The following is a 21456-nucleotide window of genomic DNA, read 5'->3' as shown; positions in this document are numbered from 1 at the left end:
ATTTGCATTAAATACCCATTCTCAACATAGAGTTTTTGACCGTTTATCTCCCATAGCAACGGGTAAACAAAATGGTTGGGAAAACGATGATGATTCGTTCATTATCTGTACTGCATATTTTATATGATTATGATTGTGCAACTTTTTTGAAAATTTTGCAGATTTTAAAATGTCGTTGGATGGATGTCATTCAGCTATTGAATAGAAAGAAACATTGAGTCTATTTTTTGCTGGAAAGCACCCTAAATACCCATGCCAGTACTGACTAACATACATTTATAATCAGCGCATTTTGTTTGTAGAAGAAGAGGCATGGTTGCCAGAAGAAAGAAAGAAACAATTGTCGAAAGGCAAAACAAGCCAACTTTGTCGTAGGCTTGTAAGAAAGAAAGAATTGGCGAAAGACGGAACAAGCCGACTTTGTTGTCGGCTTGTTAAAAGGCCACCTCCTTTTTTTCTAGGTATCATAGTGTATGTAAATATGCCATAATATGGACCACATCGCGGTTTTGCACCATTTAAAAAAAAGCCCCGCCTCCTTCCTTATTTGTCAAAAACCTGGACGCTAAACATATATATTTTTTAATTCGGCCGAATAATTTATGAACAAACCGGAAAACATTGCCAAAAATGATGAAGTGGTCATAATAAATAGAAGTTCAAATTAATAGGTCATTTTAAAATAAAATAAGACCCAATTGACCTTGGTTAGGAAGGATTTAATAGGTTTGAAGTTATATAATCAATTGATAATTTTGATATTTTTACAGGCGTACTTGGACACAGACATTATGGACTCTTGAATCAGACGTCATGAAGTGGCATGCAACTAGGTCACAATCCAGGAATATCTTAGATGAATAGGTGCACAGATATTGCAGTACCCCTCACATGGGATGATTAAATAGATGGTAAGTCAGTGTCTCAAATCATCTGTAATAAAATAGGCCCTGCATACAGGTAGATGAGAAATGATCACAATTCTCAAGCATGTCGCTCCTCAAATTCTATGACCGTCTGAGTATGAGTACTGTGCATTTTTGGCATGACCTTGCTTTAAAACATTATGTGACTAAAAAGAATGTTTGAAAAGGGTGATCCAAGTAAACAAAGTTCAGGAGAGATGGGGGCTCACGTGATATTGTCAGGGGTGTAGCCAGATTTTTTTTTGGGGGGGGGGTAAATTTGGAAATAGTGGTGGACCTTTTTTCCCCAAAAGTGGACCTTTATACCCAAAATTTGGGACTTTTTTGACCAAGAAAGCATACAGAACCTAAATTATTTGATTGCTACTCTTGCCAATGGGCAAATTTGGTCCTTTTTTGACAGAAAAAGCATAAAAATACCTGGGTTTTTTTCACTCTCTATGCTAGCAAAGTGGCCCTTTTGGTGAAATAGGCCTACAGGTGCAAAAATACGGGTGCAAATGTGGAACAAGTTAGTGTGAAGAGCACAAAAATAGAAAACCCATATGAACCATCCCGATTATCAAAATATTGGAAGGAAATATTTATGCCTCGCATTGCCATATTATCACCTCATTTCTGACAGAAAACTGAAAACTGCAACGTGTTGCGGGCTTCTCTTTTGGGTTTCTGAAAGACATTACAGGAATATTTGGAAGCTCTGCCTGACAAAATGAGTGAAATGAGAGTATAAATTATTCAGGAAAATCATAGAATTTATGTATGAGTGATATTAAACCAACACACCACCTTCATATTGCCTACTGTTTCCCAGTTACTTTACCAAACAGTCATGCAACTTCTATGAGCACTCCCTTGGGGATTTTTATCATCTCTTAAATCAAACTGTACATGTACAGAGGTTTTATTTGCTAACATAACCCTAACATGTAAAAAATCTTACAAGGAAAACCACTGCGCAAAGGCCACCTCCTTTTTTTCTAGGTATCATAGTGTATGAAAAATATGCCATAATATGGACCACATTGGGGTTTTGCACCATTTAAAAAAAAGCCCCGCCTCCTTCCTTATTTGTAAAAAACCTGGACGCTAAACATATATATTTTTTAATTCGGCCGAATAGAGTTTATGAACAAACCGGAAAACATTGCCAAAAATGATGAAGTGGTCATAACAAATAGAAGTTCAAATTAATAGGTCATTTTAAAATAAAATAAGACCCAATTTACCTTGGGTAAAGGAAGGATTTAGTAGGTTTGAAGTTATATAATCAATTGATAATTTTGATATTTTTACAGACATACTTGGACACAGACATTATGGACTCTTGAATCAGACGTCATGAAGTGGCATGCAACTAGGTCACAATCCAGGAATATCTTAGATGAATAGGTGCACAGATGACATTGCAGTACCCCTCACATGGGATGATTAAATAGATGGTAAGTCAGTGTCTCAAATCATCTGTAATAAAATAGGCCCTACATACAGGTAGATGAGAAATGATCACAATTCTCAAGCATGTCGCTCCTCAAATTCTATGACCGTCTGAGTATGAGTACTGTGCATTTTTGGCATGACCTTGCTTTAAAACATGTGACTAAAAAGAAGAATGTTTGAAAAGGGTGATCCAAGTAAACAAAGTTCAGGAGAGATGGGGGCTCACGTGATATTGTCAGGGGTATAGCCAGAAAAAAATTTTTTTTTGGGGGGGGGGCAAATTTGGAAATAGTAGTGGACCTATTTTCCCCAAAAGTAGACCTTTATACCCAAAATTTGGGACTTTTTTGACCAAGAAAGCATACAGAACCTAAATTTTTTGTTTGCTACTCTTGCCAATGGGCAAATTTGGTCCTTTTTTGACAGAAAAAGCTCAAAACTGCAACGTGTTGCGGGCTTCTCTTTTGGGTTTCTGAAAGACATTACAGGAATATTTGGAAGCTCTGCCTGACAAAATGAGTGAAATGAGAGTATAAATTATTCAGGAAAATCATAGAATTTATGTATGAGTGATATTAAACCAACACACCACCTTCATATTGCCTACTGTTTCCCAGTTACTTTACCAAACAGTCATGCAACTTCTATGAGCACTCCCTTGGGGATTTTTATCATCTCTTAAATCAAACTGTATTATTTTGCTAACATAACCCTAACATGTAAAAATCTTACAAGGAAAAGCCGAACTTTGGGAACAAAGAACTGATTTTTGGGCAAAATAGGGGCTTGATGAACTGAAATTTTAAGATTTTTGTGGGGTCTGTGAACTAAAATTGGGCCAAATTATAGGCTTTGGAGCTAAAATTGGGCCAAATTATAGGCTTTTTAGCAAAAAAAATTTTTTCTCCAAATTTGAGCTCAATGAACTGGAGCATGATGCAAATGTGGATCTTAAGGAACTGTCGGAGAGCCTGAAAAAGGGACCCTTGACCTCCGCACATACTCGTACCACCTTAACATGTGAGTGAGCCCTGGGAAAACCACTGCGCATGCATGCATTCCATGTGATGCCATTGCGCAATCACCCTAAGTCATTTATGGGCACCAAGTCGCTGGCCGGGCAAGTGGCATGAGGTGGGTGATCGTGTCCGTGGCACCCGAGGGGTCCCGGGGTCAATGCCCGGGGGTGCCAAGTGAAATAAATCTTTCTTCATCCTCTCTCCTTTTTCGTTCATTCTCTGCCTTCCAACAGCAAAAAAGCATGTTCCTAGTTAGGGTTAAAACAAATACTAACACATGTATGGAAATTGTTGTATAGTGTGCCGCAGAAAATTTTTAGAAAGTGGAGGGGGGTGCAGAAAATAATAAAGTGTGGGGGGATCCTCAGAAGTAAGAAATGAAAACCTAATTGAAGTGATTTAGTGGTCCATTTTGGCACTATTAGTGTGTAAAATTTTAGTTTGAAAAAGCTGAAAAATTTGTGAAATGAACAGTTCATGAAGTCTTTCGTGGACAAGTTTTCCCTATTATTTATTGTAGGCCTATAAATTGTGTTAAACATAATTTGGCAAAAGTCAAAAGCAGAAGTGAGAATGGCCACTTGTTTATCTACTACTATGGTGTGGTGTCTGAGTTTCCTCCTTCAGAATTAGGAAAATTGTGCAAAATGGAGACCTAATTGAAGTGATTTGGTGGACCATTTAGTGTGTAAAATTTTGAATTTGAAAAAGCCGAAAATTTGTGACATGAGCAGTTTAAGAAGCCATTCGTGGACAAGTTTTCCCTAATATTTTAGGCCTATAATTTGGAAGGTGGAAAATTTTGCAAAAATGTCCAATTGAAGACATTTGGTGCATCATTTTCACACTATTTAAATCATTGCTTAAACAGAAAAGGGCCCAAACTCAATCTGACACCTGAGACTCATAATTACTACATCATGCATGGATCGATGTTGTTAGCTTGGAGTCCGTCTGAATACCCCTGCATTAGTCCATGGGCCTTGTATCAACCGGTCTTACCATAAATTTCATTTGACTGATTAGTCAATTATTTACATTGATTAAAAAATGATCTGAGCATGTTTTAAACAGAGTAGGGCAAAGTACAATAACCAATATGCATTTTGTTTGAAGCAAATCAGACATACAGGTTTCAAAACATACCAATTTTTATTTTTTTGTATCTTTTTATCAATAATCAGTGTAGTTAATGAGATAATATGACTGAAAAGGCTGATTAAATATATGTAATTTTTGCCTATATTTTCAGGTGGCGAGTGGCATGATCATTAGGCGGAGGCCCTGTGTTTAATGTTAGCTTTGGCCAATGCTCTCTTGAGACACTTTGATGCATGCCTGTAATTGACTGCTGACAGGCAAAGCATGTAGAGTATGAACAATTAATTCTAGACCCTGGACCCTGCCCAGGTTCCTGCACCTTGACATGAAACACGTGGCACACAGATTAAGTTTCAAAATGTGGTGTCACCGATCCCCACCGATCAAACTGCAGTGTGCAACAACACTGTGTGTGTATGTGCAATATGATATCTGTGATCAAACCAGGCAAGCTAGCTCCAAGGTTTTGCGCATGCACAACAGATGACCCCAAATTTCCTCCAATGGAATATTCCTATAACGCATGATTTGTTTACCCACAGAGATGTACCTATACACGTGATACATCTACTGTGAATAAAATTCTGTGAACTTGAAAGAAACTTGAAACTTCATTATTCTATAATTTATAGGCCCTGCAGTAGGCCTATATCAAATGCGTATAAGCCTTAATAATAGTGTATTTTTTTGTTTTCTGTTTTTTTAAAAGGCACGAGGTAGCTTTAAATAATTATTAATTACTTTTTTTTTTTAAGCGTATCAAATGTATTATTATATTGCAATTATGGTTGATTTCATACATTGATAATAATGCAGAGGGATTCTTTGTTTGTTCAGCATCATAGTTAATTTAGGATGATTTATATGAGTAGCAAATTAATGTAATTAAAATGTCATTTAATAGAGAAAATGTCAAATAAATATCAAATAGGCCTAATTAAATATTTTGCAATTCTCAATTTTGGATGCGGCAGTAAACTCAAAACCAATATTGTGAAGGGCCTTAAGATTTTGTTCTAAAATCCGAGACCACGCCCTTTCATTTGCTCCAGGCCTATGCAACCATTGCAACTTTGCCGGTGCTAAGTGTCGTATTCATGTCCCTTCATATCATGGTAATAGAAAGGAGGGCGACAAAGGGATGCGGACTTACCCGATAGCTGTAGTTGTACAGAAAAGGGACCAATGAATTTAAGAGAAAGGGGTGCGAGCTATCGTATTTATGAACATCATGACCGAAACTTGAATTCCGCGGTAAAATCCGAGACCACACCCTTTCATTTGCTCCAGGCCTATGCAACCATTGCAACTTTGCCGGTGCTATGTGTTGTATTCATGTCCCTTCATGGAAATATATAGAAAGGGGAGCGAGAAAGGGATGCGGACTTACCCGATAGTTGTAGCTGTACAGAAAAGGGACCTTGATGAATTGAACAAGATGTCACCAGAACCATATTAGAAAGGGGAGCGGGTTTGTGCTAGACCTACCATAGCTTAACTATGAACTAGATTTTCCATGTTAAAATTTAACCGTGTCAGTTTTATTTGATGCAGGCCTATTTGCCTTACATTTCCCTGCAGCATATTAATACCATATTAGAAAGGATATGGACTTAATAATAATACAAAGCGGAGCGAGAAATGGATGCGACTTTAAATTTGTGTCTTTGTAGCTGTTGTGAAAATTAATGTACAGAAGAAACTGCAGTTCACAGAAAGTGGTGCGAGCTATCGTATTTATGAACATCATAACCGAACTAGAATTCCGCGGTAAAATCCGAGACCACATCCTTTCATTTGCTCCAGGCCTATGCAGCCATTGCAACTTTTCCGTTGCTAAGTTGCGTATTCATGTCCCTTCATGGTAATAGAAAGGGGAGCGAGAAAGGGATGCGATAGTTGTAGCTGTACAGAAAAGGAACTCCTTAATGAATTGAACAAGATGTCACCAGAACCATTTAAGAAAGGGAGCGGTTCGCGCTAGCCCTATCATAGCTTAACTATGTACTAGATTTTCCATGTTAAAATTTAACCGTGTCAGTTTAATTTGATGTAGGCCTATAATGCCTTTCATTTCCATGTATGTTAATATCATAATAGAAAAGATATGGACTTAATATACAAAGGGAGCGAGAAAGGGATGCGACTTTAAATTTGTGTCTTTGTAGCTGTAGTGAAAATTAATGTACAGAAGAAACTGCAGTTAACAGAAAGTGGTGCGAGAAAGGGTGCGAGCTATCGTATTTATAAACATCATGACCGAACTAGAATTCTGCGGTAAAATCCGAGACCACGCCCTTTCATTTGCTCCAGGCCTATGCAACCATTGACGGTGCTAAGTGTCGTATTCATGTCCAATAGAAAGGGGAGCGAGAAAGGGATGCGATAGTTGTAGCTGTACAGAAAAGGGAATCCTAAATGAATTGAACATGATGTCACCAGAACCATTTAAGAAAGGGGAGCGAGAAAGGGATGCGACTTTAAATTTGTGTCTTTGTAGCTGTAGTGAAAATTAATGTACAGAAGAAACTGCAGTTAACAGAAAGTGGTGCGAGAAAGGGGTGCGAGCTATCGTATTTATAAACATCATGACCGAACTAGAAGTCCGCGGCAAAATCCGAGACCACATCCTTTCATTTGCTCCAGGCCTATGCAGCCATTGCAACTTTTCCGGTGCTAAGTTGCGTATTCATGTCCCTTCATGGTAATAGAAAGGGAGCGAGAAAGGGATGAGATAGTTGTAGCTGTACAGAAAAGGACTCCTTAATGAATTGTAACAAGATGTCACCAGAACCATTTAAGAAAGGGGAGCGGGTTCAAGCGCTAGCCCTATCATAGCTTAACTATGAACTAGATTTTCCATGTTAAAATTTAACGTGTCAGTTTAATTTGATGTAGGCCTATAATGCCTTTCATTTCCATGTATGTTAATATCATAATAGAAAGGATATGGACTTAATAGGGCCTATACAAAGGGGAGCGAAAAGGGGATGCGACTTTAAATTTATGTCTTTGTAGCTGTAGTGAAAATTAATCAATGTACAGAAGAAACTGCAGTTCACAGAAAGTGGTGCGAGAAAGGGGTGCGAGCTATCGTATTTATGAACATCATAACCGAACTAGAATTCCGCGGTAAAATTCGAGACCACACCTGTTCATTTGCTCCCGGCCTATGCAACCATGGTAACTTTTCCGGTGCCTTCATTGTAAAAGGTGAGCGAGAAAGTGATGCGATAGAACAAGACGAGAAAGGGGAGCGGGATCGTGTTAGCCCTATCATAGCTAAAGCATCTAACTACGAACTATAATTTATATGTTAAAATTTTAACCTTGTCAGTTTAATTTGATGTAGGCCTTAAAGTCTTTCATTTTCCTATATGTTAATATCATAATAGAAATGATGCGAACTTAATATATATACAAAGGGGAGCGAGAAAGGGGTGCGACTTTAAATTTGTGTCTTTGTAGCTGTAGTGAACATTAATGTACAGAAGAAACTGCAGTTTACAGAAAGTGGTGCGAGAAAGGGGTGAGAGCTATCGTATTTATAAACATCATGACCGAACTAGAATTTCGCGGTAAAATCCGAGACCACACCCTTTCATTTGCTCCAGTCCTATGCAAACATTGCAACTTTTCCGGTGCTAAGTGTCATATTCATGTTCCTTCATGGTAATAGAAAGGGGAGCGAGAAAGGGATGAGATAGTTGTAGCTGTACAGAAAAGGGACTCCTTAATGAATTGAACAAGATGTCACCAGAACCATTTAAGAAAGGGGAGCGGGTTCAAGACTAGCCCTATCATAGCTTAACTATGAACTAGATTTTCCATGTTAAAATTTAACCGTGTCAGTTTCATTTGATGTAGGCCTATAATGCCTTACATTTCCATGTATGTTAATATCATAATAGAAAAGATATAGACTTAATATACAAAGGGGAGCGAGAAATGGATGCGACTTTAAATTTATGTCTTTGTAGCTGTAGTGAAAATTAATTAATGTACAGAAGAAACTGCAGTTCACAGAAAGTGGTGCGAGAAAGGGGTGCGAGCTATCGTATTTATGAACATCATAACCGAACTAGAATTCGCGGTAAAATTCGAGACCACACCCGTTCATTTGCTCCGGCCTATGCAACCATGGCAACTTTTCCGGTGCCTTCATTGTAAAAGATGAGCGAGAAAGGGATGCGATAGAACAAGACGAGAAAGGGGAGCGGGATCGTGCTAGCCCTATCATAGCTAAAGCATCTAACTACAAACTATAATTTATATGTTAAAATTTTAACCTTGTCAGTTTAATTTGATGTAGGCCTTAAAGTCTTTCAAGGGGTGCGAGCTATCGTATTTATGAACCTGTATCGCGGTAAAATTCGAGACCACACCCGTTCATTTGCTCCCGGCCTATGCAACCATGGCAACTTTTCCGGTGCCTTCATTGTAAAAGGTGAGCGAGAAAGGGATGCGATAGAACAAGACGAGAAAGAGGAGCGGGATCGTGCTAGCCCTATCATAGCTAAAGCATTTAACTACGAACTAAGTTTATATGTTAAAATTTTAACCTTGTCAGTTTAATTTGATGTAGGCCTTAAAGTCTTTCATTTTCCTGTATGTAAATATCATAATAGAAATGATGCGAACTTAATATATATACAAAGGGGAGCGAGAAAGGGTGCGACTTTAAATTTGTGTCTTTGTAGCTGTAGTGAACATTAATGTACAGAAGAAACTGCAGTTCACAGAAAGTGGTGCGAGAAAGGGGTGCGAGCTATCGTATTTATGAACATCATAACCGAACTAGAATTTCGCGGTAAAATCCGAGACCACATCCTTTCATTTGCTCCAGGCCTATGCAGCCATTGCAACTTTTCCGTTGCTAAGTTGCGTATTCATGTCCCTTCATGGTAATAGAAAGGGGAGCGAGAAAGGGATGCGATAGTTGTAGCTGTACAGAAAAGGAACTCCTTAATGAATTGAACAAGATGTCACCAGAACCATTTAAGAAAGGGGAGCGGGTTCGCGCTAGCCCTATCATAGCTTAACTATGAACTAGTACTAGATTTTCCATGTTAAAATTTAACCGTGTCAGTTTAATTTGATGTAGGCCTATAATGCCTTTCATTTCCATGTATGTTAATATCATAATAGAAAAGATATGGACTTAATATACAAAGGGAGCGAGAAAGGGATGCGACTTTAAATTTGTGTCTTTGTAGCTGTAGTGAAAATTAATGTACAGAAGAAACTGCAGTTAACAGAAAGTGGTGCGAGAAAGGGTGCGAGCTATCGTATTTATAAACATCATGACCGAACTAGAATTCTGCGGTAAAATCCGAGACCACGCCCTTTCATTTGCTCCAGGCCTATGCAACCATTGCCGGTGCTAAGTGTCGTATTCATGTCCAATAGAAAGGGAGCGAGAAAGGGATGCGATAGTTGTAGCTGTACAGAAAAGGGAATCCTAAATGAATTGAACATGATGTCACCAGAACCATTTAAGAAAGGGGAGCGGGTTCGCGCTAGCCCTATCATAGCTTAACTATGAACTAGATTTTCCATGTTAAAATTTAACCGTGTCAGTTTAATTTGATGTAGGCCTATAATGCCTTTCATTTCCATGTATGTTAATATCATAATAGAAAGGATATGGACTTAATAGGGCCTATACAAAGGGGAGCGAAAAGGGGATGCGATTTTAAATTTGTTTCTTTGTAGCTGTAAAGAAAAGTCACCCATAATTTGTACTGAAAAACTGCAGCTTAGTAACAGAAAGTGGTGCGAGAAAGGGTGCGAGCTATAACATAACATCTATCATGTCTATGAACATCATGACCGATCTAAAAAATTCGGCATAAAAATCCGAGACCGCACCCTTTTATTGTTGCAGGCATATATGCAACTTATCCGCTGCTAAGTGTCGTATTCATGGTAATAGAAAGGGGAGCGAGAAAGGGATGCGGGCTTTATTTAAGCCGATACTTGTAGCTGTACAGAATGGGTACCAATGAATTGAACAAGTTATTATTACAACAATACCAGAAAGGGGAGCGGGATCGTGCTAGTCCTATCATAGTTAGAGCATCTAACTATGAACAAGAATTTCTATCTTAAAGGATTTGTCTTAATAAATATATACAAATGGATGGAAGCGAGAAAGGGATGCGACTTTAAATTTGTGTCTTTGTAGCTGTAGTGAAAATTGATGTACAGAAGAAACTGCAGTTAACAGAAAGTGGTGCGAGAAAGGGGTGCGAGCTATCGTATTTATAAACATCATGACCGAACTAGAAGTCCGCGGCAAAATCCGAGACCACATCCTTTCATTTGCTCCAGGCCTATGCAGCCATTGCAACTTTTCCGGTGCTAAGTTGCGTATTCATGTCCCTTCATGGTAATAGAAAGGGGAGCGAGAAAGGGATGAGATAGTTGTAGCTGTACAGAAAAGGGACTCCTTAATGAATTGTAACAAGATGTCACCAGAACCATTTAAGAAAGGGGAGCGGGTTCGCGCTAGCCCTATCATAGCTTAACTATGAACTAGATTTTCCATGTTAAAATTTAACCGTGTCAGTTTAATTTGATGTAGGCCTATAATGCCTTTCATTTCCATGTATGTTAATATCATAATAGAAAAGATATGGACTTAATATACAAAGGGGAGCGGGAAATGGATGCGACTTTAAATTTATGTCTTTGTAGCTGTAGTGAAAATTAATCAATGTACAGAAGAAACTGCAGTTCACAGAAAGTGGTGCGAGAAAGGGTGCGAGCTATCGATTTATGAACATCATAACCGAACTAGAATTCAGCGGTAAAATTCGAGACCACACCTGTTCATTTGCTCCGGCCTATGCAACCATGGTAACTTTTCCGGTGCCTTCATTGTAAAAGGTGAGCGAGAAAGTGATGCGATAGAACAAGACGAGAAAGGGGAGCGGGATCGTGTTAGCCCTATCATAGCTAAAGCATCTAAACTGAACTATAATTTATATGTTAAAATTTTAACCTTGTCAGTTTAATTTGATGTAGGCCTTAAAGTCTTTCATTTTCCTATATGTTAATATCATAATAGAAATGATGCGAACTTAATATATATACAAAGGGGAGCGAGAAAGGGGTGCGACTTTAAATTTGTGTCTTTGTAGCTGTAGTGAACATTAATGTACAGAAGAAACTGCAGTTTACAGAAAGTGGTGCGAGAAAGGGGTGCGAGCTCTCGTATTTATAAACATCATGACCGAACTAGCATTTCGCGGTAAAATCCGAGACCACACCCTTTCATTTGTTCCAGTCCTATGCAAACATTGCAACTTTTTCGGTGCTAAGTGTCATATTCACGTTCGTTCATGGTAATAGAAAGGGGCGCGAGTAAGGGTTGAGATAGTTGTAGCTGTACAGAAAAGGGACTCCTTAATGAATTGAACAAGATGTCACCAGAACCATTTAAGAAAGGGGAGCGGGTTCTCACTAGCCCTATCATAGCTTAACTATGAACTAGATTTTCCATGTTAAAATTTAACCGTGTCAGTTTAATTTGATGTAGGCCTATAATGCCTTACATTTCCATGTATGTTAATATCATAATAGAAAAGATATAGACTTAATATACAAGGGGAGCGAGAAATGGATGCGACTTTAAATGTATGTCTTTGTAGCTGTAGTGAAAATTAATTAATGTACAGAAGAAACTGCAGTTCACAGAAAGTGGTGCGAGAAAGGGGTGCGAGCTATCGTATTTATGAACATCATAACCGAACTAGAATTCCGCGGTAAAATTCGAGACCACACCCGTTCATTTGCTCCCGGCCTATGCAACCATGGCAACTTTTCCGGTGCCTTCATTGTAAAAGATGAGCGAGAAAGGGATGCGATAGAACAAGACGAGAAAGGGGAGCGGGATCGTGCTAGCCCTATCATAGCTAAAGCATCTAACTACAAACTATAATTTATATGTTAAAATTTTAACCTTGTCAGTTTAATTTGATGTAGGCCTTAAAGTCTTTCATGGGGTAAGCGCTATCGTCTGTATGAACATCAGAACCGAACGAGAATACCGCGGGAAGATTGGCGACCACACCCGTTCATTTGCTCCCGGCCTATGCAACCATGGCAACTTTTCCGGTGCCTTCATTGTAAAAGGTGAGCGAGAAAGGGATGCGATAGAACAAGGCGAGAAAGGGGCGGGATCGTGCTAGCCCTATCATAGCTAAAGCATTTAACTACGAACTAAGTTTATATGTTAAAATTTTAACCTTGTCAGTTTAATTTGATGTAGGCCTTAAAGTCTTTCATTTTCCTGTATGTTAATATCATAATAGAAATGATGCGAACTTAATATATATACAAAGGGGAAGGGGTGCGACTTTAAATTTGTGTCTTTGTAGCTGTAGTGAACATTAATGTACAGAAGAAACTGCAGTTTACAGAAAGTGGTGCGAGAAAGGGGTGTGAGCTATCGTATTTATAAACATCATGACCGAACTAGAATTTCGCGGTAAAATCCGAGACCACACCCTTTCATTTGCTCCAGTCCTATGCAAACATTGCAACTTTTCCGGTGCTAAGTGTCATATTCATGTTCCTTCATGGTAATAGAAAGGGGAGCGAGAAAGGGATGAGATAGTTGTAGCTGTACAGAAATGGGACTCCTTAATGAATTGAACAAGATGTCACCAGAACCAAATAAGAAAGGGGAGCGGGTTAGCACTAGCCCTATCATAGCTTAACTATGAACTAGATTTTCCATGTTAAAATTTAACCGTGTCAGTTTAATTTGATGTAGGCCTATAATGCCTTACATTTCCATGTATGTTAATATCATAATAGAAAAGATATGGACTTAATATACAAAGGGGGCGAGAAATGGATGCGACTTTAAATTTATGTCTTTGTAGCTGTAGTGAAAATTAATTAATGTACAGAAGAAACTGCAGTTCACAGAAAGTGGTGCGAGAAAGGGGTGCGAGCTATCGTATTTATGAACATCATAACCGAACTAGAATTCCGCGGTAAAATTCGAGACCACACCCGTTCATTTGCTCCCGGCCTATGCAACCATGGGCAACTTTTCCGGTGCCTTCATTGTAAAAGGTGAGCGAGAAAGGGATGCGATAGAACAAGGCGAGAAAGGGGGCGGGATCGTGCTAGCCCTATCATAGCTAAAGCATCTAACTACGAACTATAATTTATATGTTAAAATTTTAACCTTGTCAGTTTAATTTGATGTAGGCCTTAAAGTCTTTCAAGGGGTGCGAGCTATCGTATTTATGAACATCATAACCGAACTAGAATTCCGCTGTAAAATTCGAGACCACACCCGTTCATTTGCTCCCGGCCTATGCAACCATGGCAACTTTTCCGGTGCCTTCATTGTAAAAGGTGAGCGAGAAAGGGATGCGATAGAACAAGACGAGAAAGGGAGGCGGGCGTGCTAGCCCTATCATAGCTAAAGCATCTAACTACTGAACTAAGTTTATATGTTAAAATTTTCACCTTGTCAGTTTAATTTGATGTTGGCCTTAAAGTCTTTCATTTTTCTAACTTAATATATATACAAAGGGGGCGAGCGAGAAAGGGTGCGACTTTAAATTTGTGTCTTTGTAGCTGTAGTGAACATTAATGTACAGAAGAAACTGCAGTTTACAGAAAGTGTTTTGAGAAAGGGTGCGAGCTATCGTATTTATAAACATCATGACCGAACTAGAATTTGGCGGTAAAATCCGAGACCACACCCTTTCATTTGCTCCAGTCCTATGCAAACATTGCAACTTTTCCGGTGCTAAGTGTCATATTCATGTTCCTTCATGGTAATAGAAAGGGGAGCGAGAAAGGGATGAGATAGTTGTAGCTGTACAGAAAAGGGACTCCTTAATGAATTGAACAAGATGTCACCAGAACCATTTAAGAAAGGGGGAGCGGGTTCAAGCACTAGCCCTATCATAGCTTAACTATGAACTAGATTTTCCATGTTAAAATTTAACCGTGTCATTTAATTTGATGTAGGCCTATAATGCCTTTCATTTCCATGTATGTTAATATCATAATAGAAAGGATATGGACTTAATATACAAAGGGGAGCGAGAAAGGGATGCGACTTTAAATGTGTGTCTTTGTAGCTGTAAAGAAAAGTCACCCATAATTTGTACTGTACTGAAAAACAGAAAGTGAGTGCGAGAAAGGGGTGCGAGCTATAGTATCGTATCTATGAACATCTCGACCGATCTAGAAATTCCGCATAAAAACCCGCGACCGCACCCTTTTATTTGTTGCAGGCCTATATACATGATATACAACTTATCCGTGTCGTATTCATGGTATAGAAAGTGGAGAGAAAGCGGGTGCAGACTTAGCCGATAGTTGAAGCTGTAACAATGAATTGAACATCAGTTATTACAACAATACGATAAAGGGGAGCGGGATCGTGCTAGCCAGAGCATCTATGAACTATAATTTCCATGTTAAAATTTAACCGTGTCAGTTCAGTTAATTTGATGTAGGCCTAAGCCTTTCATTTTCCTGTATGTTAATACCATAATAGAAAGGATGTGGACTTAATATACAAAGGGAGCGAGAAAGGGATGCGACTTTAAATTTGTGTCTTTGTAGCTGTAGTGAAAATTAATGTACAGAAGGAACTGTTAACATAACAGAAAGTGGATATGATGACGATCGAAAATTTGAATTACCGATGCGTTTTAATGCAAATTTTATAAGAACCCCAAAAATATCCACTTCAAACACTAATGTTATATACTTTCCAAATTGTGGAGGTTCGAACTTCTACCAGGGTTTTTTTGTTGAAATATTGAACTTAACTTTCTACAAGAGTCTGCGTATAGAACCGGGAAGTTTAAAATGCAGAGCAGGGTTTTTGGAAACTTAGGCCTAAACATGACGAAAAGTGAAATCGCCTTGACAGAGATTTTCATTTCTTATTAATTTATCATGATAAAGTGAGCATGGTGAGATCAGTTTAAAATCCAAACCCAGCTACACGTTAGTACAATAATTTGTGAAGTAGGCCAACTCGATCAAAATCGATAAAATAAGCAAACGATTTTGCCTAGCAAATTTCAATGAAAACTCAGCCGGAGAAAAAGGCCGTCATACTTTTGGCCTGATATATTTCAATATAAACTCCTTCATTGCAGCTTGAAGTTCTGCAATTTTTTGGAGCTCCGTTTTTGAATGAGAAATTATTCAAACATAGGCCTATTATAGGACATTGTAAATAAAGGTAATTTAATGTAAAAAACAAAAATATCTAGCACGGGTCACAATTTCACAAATTTCAAAATCATTGCTTACCATTTAAATTAAATAACCCGACTTCATAAGCACCATTGCCACTTGTATTTGTTCTCTAATTTCTTATTTAAATAAGTTTAATCTAGTCTCACTTTATAAATTCAGAAAAATTATAATTATGTTAAGGCGATTTCACTAGTTATGAGGTTTGAAGAAATGATTAGCTGCATGTGTGATAAGATGTGTATTCTTCCTGGATAAAGTCATAATCGTATAATACTGAGGAATTTGAGAAGATTTATGAAGTTTCAAGTTGAATTTCATTCGACTATGGATAAGTTGTAACCCTGTATCACGTGTATAGCCATATCTTTGTGGGTAAACCAAGCATGCCTTGTAGGAATATTCCATCGTAGCGGTCATCTGTTGTGCAAGCGCAAAACCTTGGCCCTTTCATGTGTGGTTTGATCACCGTATCACATTGCACAGTGCGCAAATCCTTGGACCTTGCTTGTGTGCTTTGATCACAGATATCATATTGCACAGCACCATGCATGGCATGCATGGTTGTGCACACTGCAGTTTGATGAGTGAAACCATATGGTGAAACTTAATCTGTGTGCCACAGGTTTCATGTCACGGATACTGACAGAACAGGGTCAGACTCATTAAAGGCCATTAATTCCTACCGGAAAGCCGGGTAGGCCAAAGCTAACATTAAACACGGCGCCTCCGCCTAATGGGTCGGAGAGAGCCGGCAAAACCACTCGGCCGTATGGCATTTTCCATTAGTTATAGTGGGATAGTTTGGTGGGGTTCATTATCGAACCCCGGCGGTTTTAGCTTGTATTTATTTATTAACATAGGCCTATTTGTTTGTGATATTTTAAGCTTTTTAAAATTTCAAAATAATCCCATTCAATTACACGGTTGATGATGGAAATTTACTGAATTTGGAGAATATACAGCGCCCACCACCTGTATATTTTGCTCAAAATCAATGCATAAATGTCCAGGGAACTTTTTTGTACACTTTTGCCTTGGAACTTGGTCAATGTGATTTTAATATGTTCTAATGTATTATATAGTGAAGTTGCCCTCTAATTTGCATATTTGCATAATTATTGAGATAATTTGCATGAATGCTAATTAATTATGAAAATTAGGGTGGCTAGCTAATTAATTATGCATTTAAATTTATCTGGAAGTCATCAGAAAGCCAATATTCCAATATGTCATATGAAGCCAATATGTTATGAACATTTTGCATTGTTTTGTAGCAAAATATTGGTTAAAATTACATTAATGAGCACTCATTAATTATTATTGATAAAAACAATACAATACAAAGGAATTTAAAAAGGTGTGTATGTTCTTGCTCTATGCAATTAGTCTGTTTAAAACATAAATAGGGCACTTCCAAAATGCCTCAAATACCACCTTAAAGCGAGGCAATATAAAGAAAATCACTATTTAATACCAGCGCATATGGCACTAATGCGAGCCACTCATTCGAACGCGAGTTGTGTCAGCTCTTTTGATATGTCACGAATGCTGGCACGCCACATACGTACTGTGTTATGCACATCATGTATGCGTTAGACTAAAATTTCCATCGTAATAATAAAACGACAGTTCCTGCGGTTTATTCAAAATCTCAAATTTCAACAATACAGCACCAGTGTCTTAGCTAGCCACCTGTCACCCTGTTATTTATACCCATTTATTGCGGAATGATGCATAATTCATAATGAAATGCATTGCACAGAACTATCTTTACAGTATCTCATATCTCTAGTTATATTGAATACAGTTTATTGATTTTCAGTACAACTTTCTTGCCTTCTAATGTTGATTTTCTTTGTATCATTACAGATCATCATCACTTTCAGTGGAAGCAGTATTTGGAGCATGATGATCAGGACAATGAAAGTTAAGTGCAAAATGATTTATACAGGCTGTGTCTGTGTAATAATTATGTACGCCCCTGGGGTGTAAAACTTTCAAATGGTTTGCACATGCCAAAACTTGTGGTTCCCAATTTGCAAACTTCCTCCAGGGCTCATGATTATTGCACAGCCCTTATCACTTAGCCATGTAGTGGTTCAACAGGCTCTCCAATTCTCAGAAAGTCGGGTACACACACTTGTAGAAAAGTGGCATTTCAGAAAGCTCAGGCCATGTTAAATAAATAGTTTGACTAAAAGCTCTAAATAAATCAAAGTGATTTCATACATGTGCCACAGTGGAACAGGAAAATATCGACAGCACCTGTTTCATGATAATTGTCAAATATGATTATAAAGGTATGATGCGCTAAGGCCGCTATAGTGGAACAGGTAAAACAAAGTGTTTCTTATACATGTATTATGTTTTTATTTACCCAACTCCAGTTCACGGAGGAATATTCCGACTCCTTTGTTTTGCAGAGCTGAGAAAGTGTTTTGTTACTCTTGGTTTTCCCTGCCAGATGCTCTATATATAAGGCTAGGTCCCTCCAGGCTCCCCTCACGACCACTCAAGGGTGGAGCTGCTGGGTGTAGGTTAAGACTAGGTCCCTCCAGGCTCCCCTCCCGACCACTCAAGGGTGGAGCCGGTGGGGGAGGATCAGACCAGGCCCCTCCAGGCTCCCCTCCTGACCACTTTCAAGGGTGGAGCCGGTGGGCGTGAAGTTAATACTAGGTCCTCCAGGCTCCCCTCCCGACCACTCTCAAGGGTGGAGCCAATGGGTGTAGGTTAAGACTAGGTCCCTCCAGGCTCCCCTCCCGACCACTTTCAAGGGTGGAGCCGATGGGTGTAAGTTAAGACTAGGTCCCTCCAGGCGCCCCTCCCGACCACTTTCAAGGGTGGAGCCAATGGGTGTAGGTTAAGGCTAGGTCCCTCCAGGCTCCCTCCCGACCACCTCAAGGGTGGAGCCAATGGGTGTAGGTTAAGACTAGGTCCTCAGGCTCCCCTCCCGACCACTTTCAAGGGTGGAGCCGATGGGTGTGGGTTAAGACTAGGTCCCTCCAGGCTCCCCTCCCGACCACTTTCAAGGGTGGAGCCGATGGGTGTGAAGTTAAGACTAGGTCCCTCCAGGCTCCCCTCCCGCCCACTTTCAAGGGAGGACCCGAGGGCTGTAGGTCAAGACTAGGTCCCTCCAGGCCCCCCTCCCGACCACTTTCAAGGGTGGAGCCGATGGGTGTAGGTTAAGACTAGGTCCCTCCAGGCTCCCCTCCCGACCACTTTCAAGGGTGGAGCCGATGGGCGTAAGTTAAGACTAGGTCCCTCCAGGCTCCCTCCCGACCACTTTCAAGGGTGGAGCCGGTGGGTGTAAGGTTAAGACTAGGTCCCTCCAGGCTCCCCTCCCGACCACTTTCAAGGGTGGAGCCGATGGGTGTAGGTTAAGACTAGGTCCCTCCAGGCTCCCCTCCCGACCACTTTCAAGGGTGGAGCCGGTGGGCGTGAAAGTTAAGACTAGGTCCTCCAGGCTCCCTCCCGACCACTTTCAAGGGTGGAGCCGATGGGTGTAGGTTAAGACTAGGTCCCTCCAGGCTCCCCTCCCGACCACTTTCAAGGGTGGAGCCGATGGGCGTAAGTTAAGACTAGGTCCTTCCAGGCTCCCTCCCGACCACTCTCAAGGGTGGAGCCGATGGGTGTAGGTTAAGACTAGGTCCCTCCAGGCTCCCCTCCCGACCACTTTCAAGGGTGGAGCCGATGGGTGTAGGTTAAGACTAGGTCCCTCCAGGCTCCCCTCCCGACCACTTTCAAGGGTGGAGCCGATGGGCGTAGGTTAAGACTAGGTCCCTCCAGGCTCCCCTCCCGACCACTTTCAAGGGTGGAGCCGATGGGTGTAAGTTAAGACTAGGTCCTTCCAGGCTCCCCTCCCGACCACTTTCAAGGGTGGAGCCGATGGGTGTAGGTTAAGACTAGGTCCCTCCAGGCTCCCTCCCGACCACTTTCAAGGGTGGAGCCGATGGGTGTAGGTTAAGACTAGGTCCCTCCAGGCTCCCCTCCCGACCACTTTCAAGGGTGGAGCCGATGGGTGTAGGTTAAGACTAGGTCCTCCAGGCTCCCTCCCGACCACTTTCAAGGGTGGAGCCGATGGGTGTAAGTTAAGACTAGGTCCTTCCAGGCTCCCCTCCCGACCACTCTCAAGGGTGGAGCCGATGGGTGTAGGTTAAGACTAGGTCCCTCCAGGCTCCCCTCCCGACCACTTTCAAGGGTGGAGCCGATGGGTGTAGAGTTAAGACTAGGTCCTCCAGGCTCCCTCCCGACCACTTTCAAGGGGTGGAGCCGATGGGTGTGGAGTTAAGACTAGGTCCCTCCAGGCTCCCCTCCCGACCACTCTCAAGGGTGGAGCCAATGGGTGTAGGTTAAGGCTAGGTCCCTCCAGGCTCCCCTCCCGACCAGTCAAGGGTGGAGCTGTTGGGCGTAAGTTAAGACTAGGTCCCTCCAGGCTCCCCTCCCGACCACTTGCAAGGGTGGAGCCGATGGGTGTAGGTTAAGACTAGGTCCCTCCAGGCTCCCCTCCCGACCACTCTCAAGGGTGGAGCCGATGGGTGTAGTTTAAGACTAGGTCCCTCCAGGCTCCCCTCCCGACCACTTTCAAGGGTGGAGCCGGTGGGCGTAAGTTAAGACTAGGTCCCTCCAGGCTCCCGACCACTATCAAGGGTGGAGCCGATGGGTGTAGGTTAAGACCAGGTCCCTCCAGGCTCCCTCCCACCACTCTCAAGGGTGGAGCTGGTCGGGCGTAAGTTAAGACTAGGTCCCTTCAGGCTCCCCTCCCGACCACTTTCAAGGGTGGAGCCGGTGGGCGTCAAAGTTAAGACTAGGTCCCTCCAGGCTCCCCTCCCACCACTCAAGGATGGAGCCGCTGGGGATATGTATGCCTGTCAGGCCAGTTATGAAACAAACTGCCATTGGTATTTATCACCAAGCCAATGCTGTCTGTGGTGAGGAAAATTAGCGGGTGGGGCGTTAAATTTGTTTACTTTTACTTAATGTACTTACATGGTTTAGAAGATCTCGTTTTTTGGAAACCTTTTTTTAAACTGTTTTTAGGTACAATGGGAAGTTAGATGCATATTGCAACAAATCTAATTGCTTCCAGCATGGTTCCTGATAACAAGTCAATATAATTGAAAATGACAGTAATTGGTAGAGGAAACAATACAATAATTTATTTAATTTAATGTTGTGCAGGTTCTTGATAGCCTTGTGTTGCAGCTTGCGCATATTGAATTCAGTGAGCAGTGAGGAGTGTTCAGAAATACTATGCTGTGGTTGGAGAATCTTCTAACCTTGCCCTTCAAAATATAACTTGACCCCTCCGGACCCCTCCCTGAGAAGTGCAATGACCAATCCTTCGCCTAATATGAGGTTGATAACTCTATCCCCACCAAAGTATTTTTGAACAATCCCAGAGTGGTATTATGTGAAGAACCCCAACTTGTCTTATAGCTTCCATTCTCTTCTCCTATCTTTGGCTGCCTTTGCAGCTGCTGCATCTTCTTTTCCTCTCTATTTTATGTAGGTGGTGCATTGCACCACCTGTATATTGGGAAACCTCAAATCTACTTCTTCTGCTTCTAACATTTTTTTTTCATCAAACCCACAAATGCTACTAGTGTCAGACCAACTCCAATATTCAGACTATGAAACTGAAAACTGAGCTTGCCCGGAATAGTTTGATCTGACGCTTTGTGTTCTATTAGCCTGGTGTCTCTAATATTCACACTGTA

At 40.7% G+C, this 21456-nt stretch overlaps 1 long non-coding RNA gene across 1 annotated transcript; it reads left to right on the top strand.

Moving 5' to 3' along the window:
• The first annotated feature begins 796 nt into the window (after window positions 1-796).
• On the top strand, window positions 797-17696 carry LOC140145297 (uncharacterized). The gene is made up of 3 exons (XR_011858021.1): window positions 797-911; window positions 2225-2368; window positions 17609-17696. It is a non-coding gene; the product is annotated as an uncharacterized lncRNA (long non-coding RNA).
• The last annotated feature ends 3760 nt before the right edge of the window (window positions 17697-21456 follow it).

Source organism: Amphiura filiformis, unplaced genomic scaffold, assembly GCF_039555335.1.
Source record: "Amphiura filiformis unplaced genomic scaffold, Afil_fr2py scaffold_203, whole genome shotgun sequence".
Taxonomy (NCBI): Eukaryota; Metazoa; Echinodermata; class Ophiuroidea; order Amphilepidida; family Amphiuridae; genus Amphiura; species Amphiura filiformis.
Note: the sequence above shows the minus strand (reverse complement) of the source record. Positions and strands in the feature narration are given on the sequence as shown.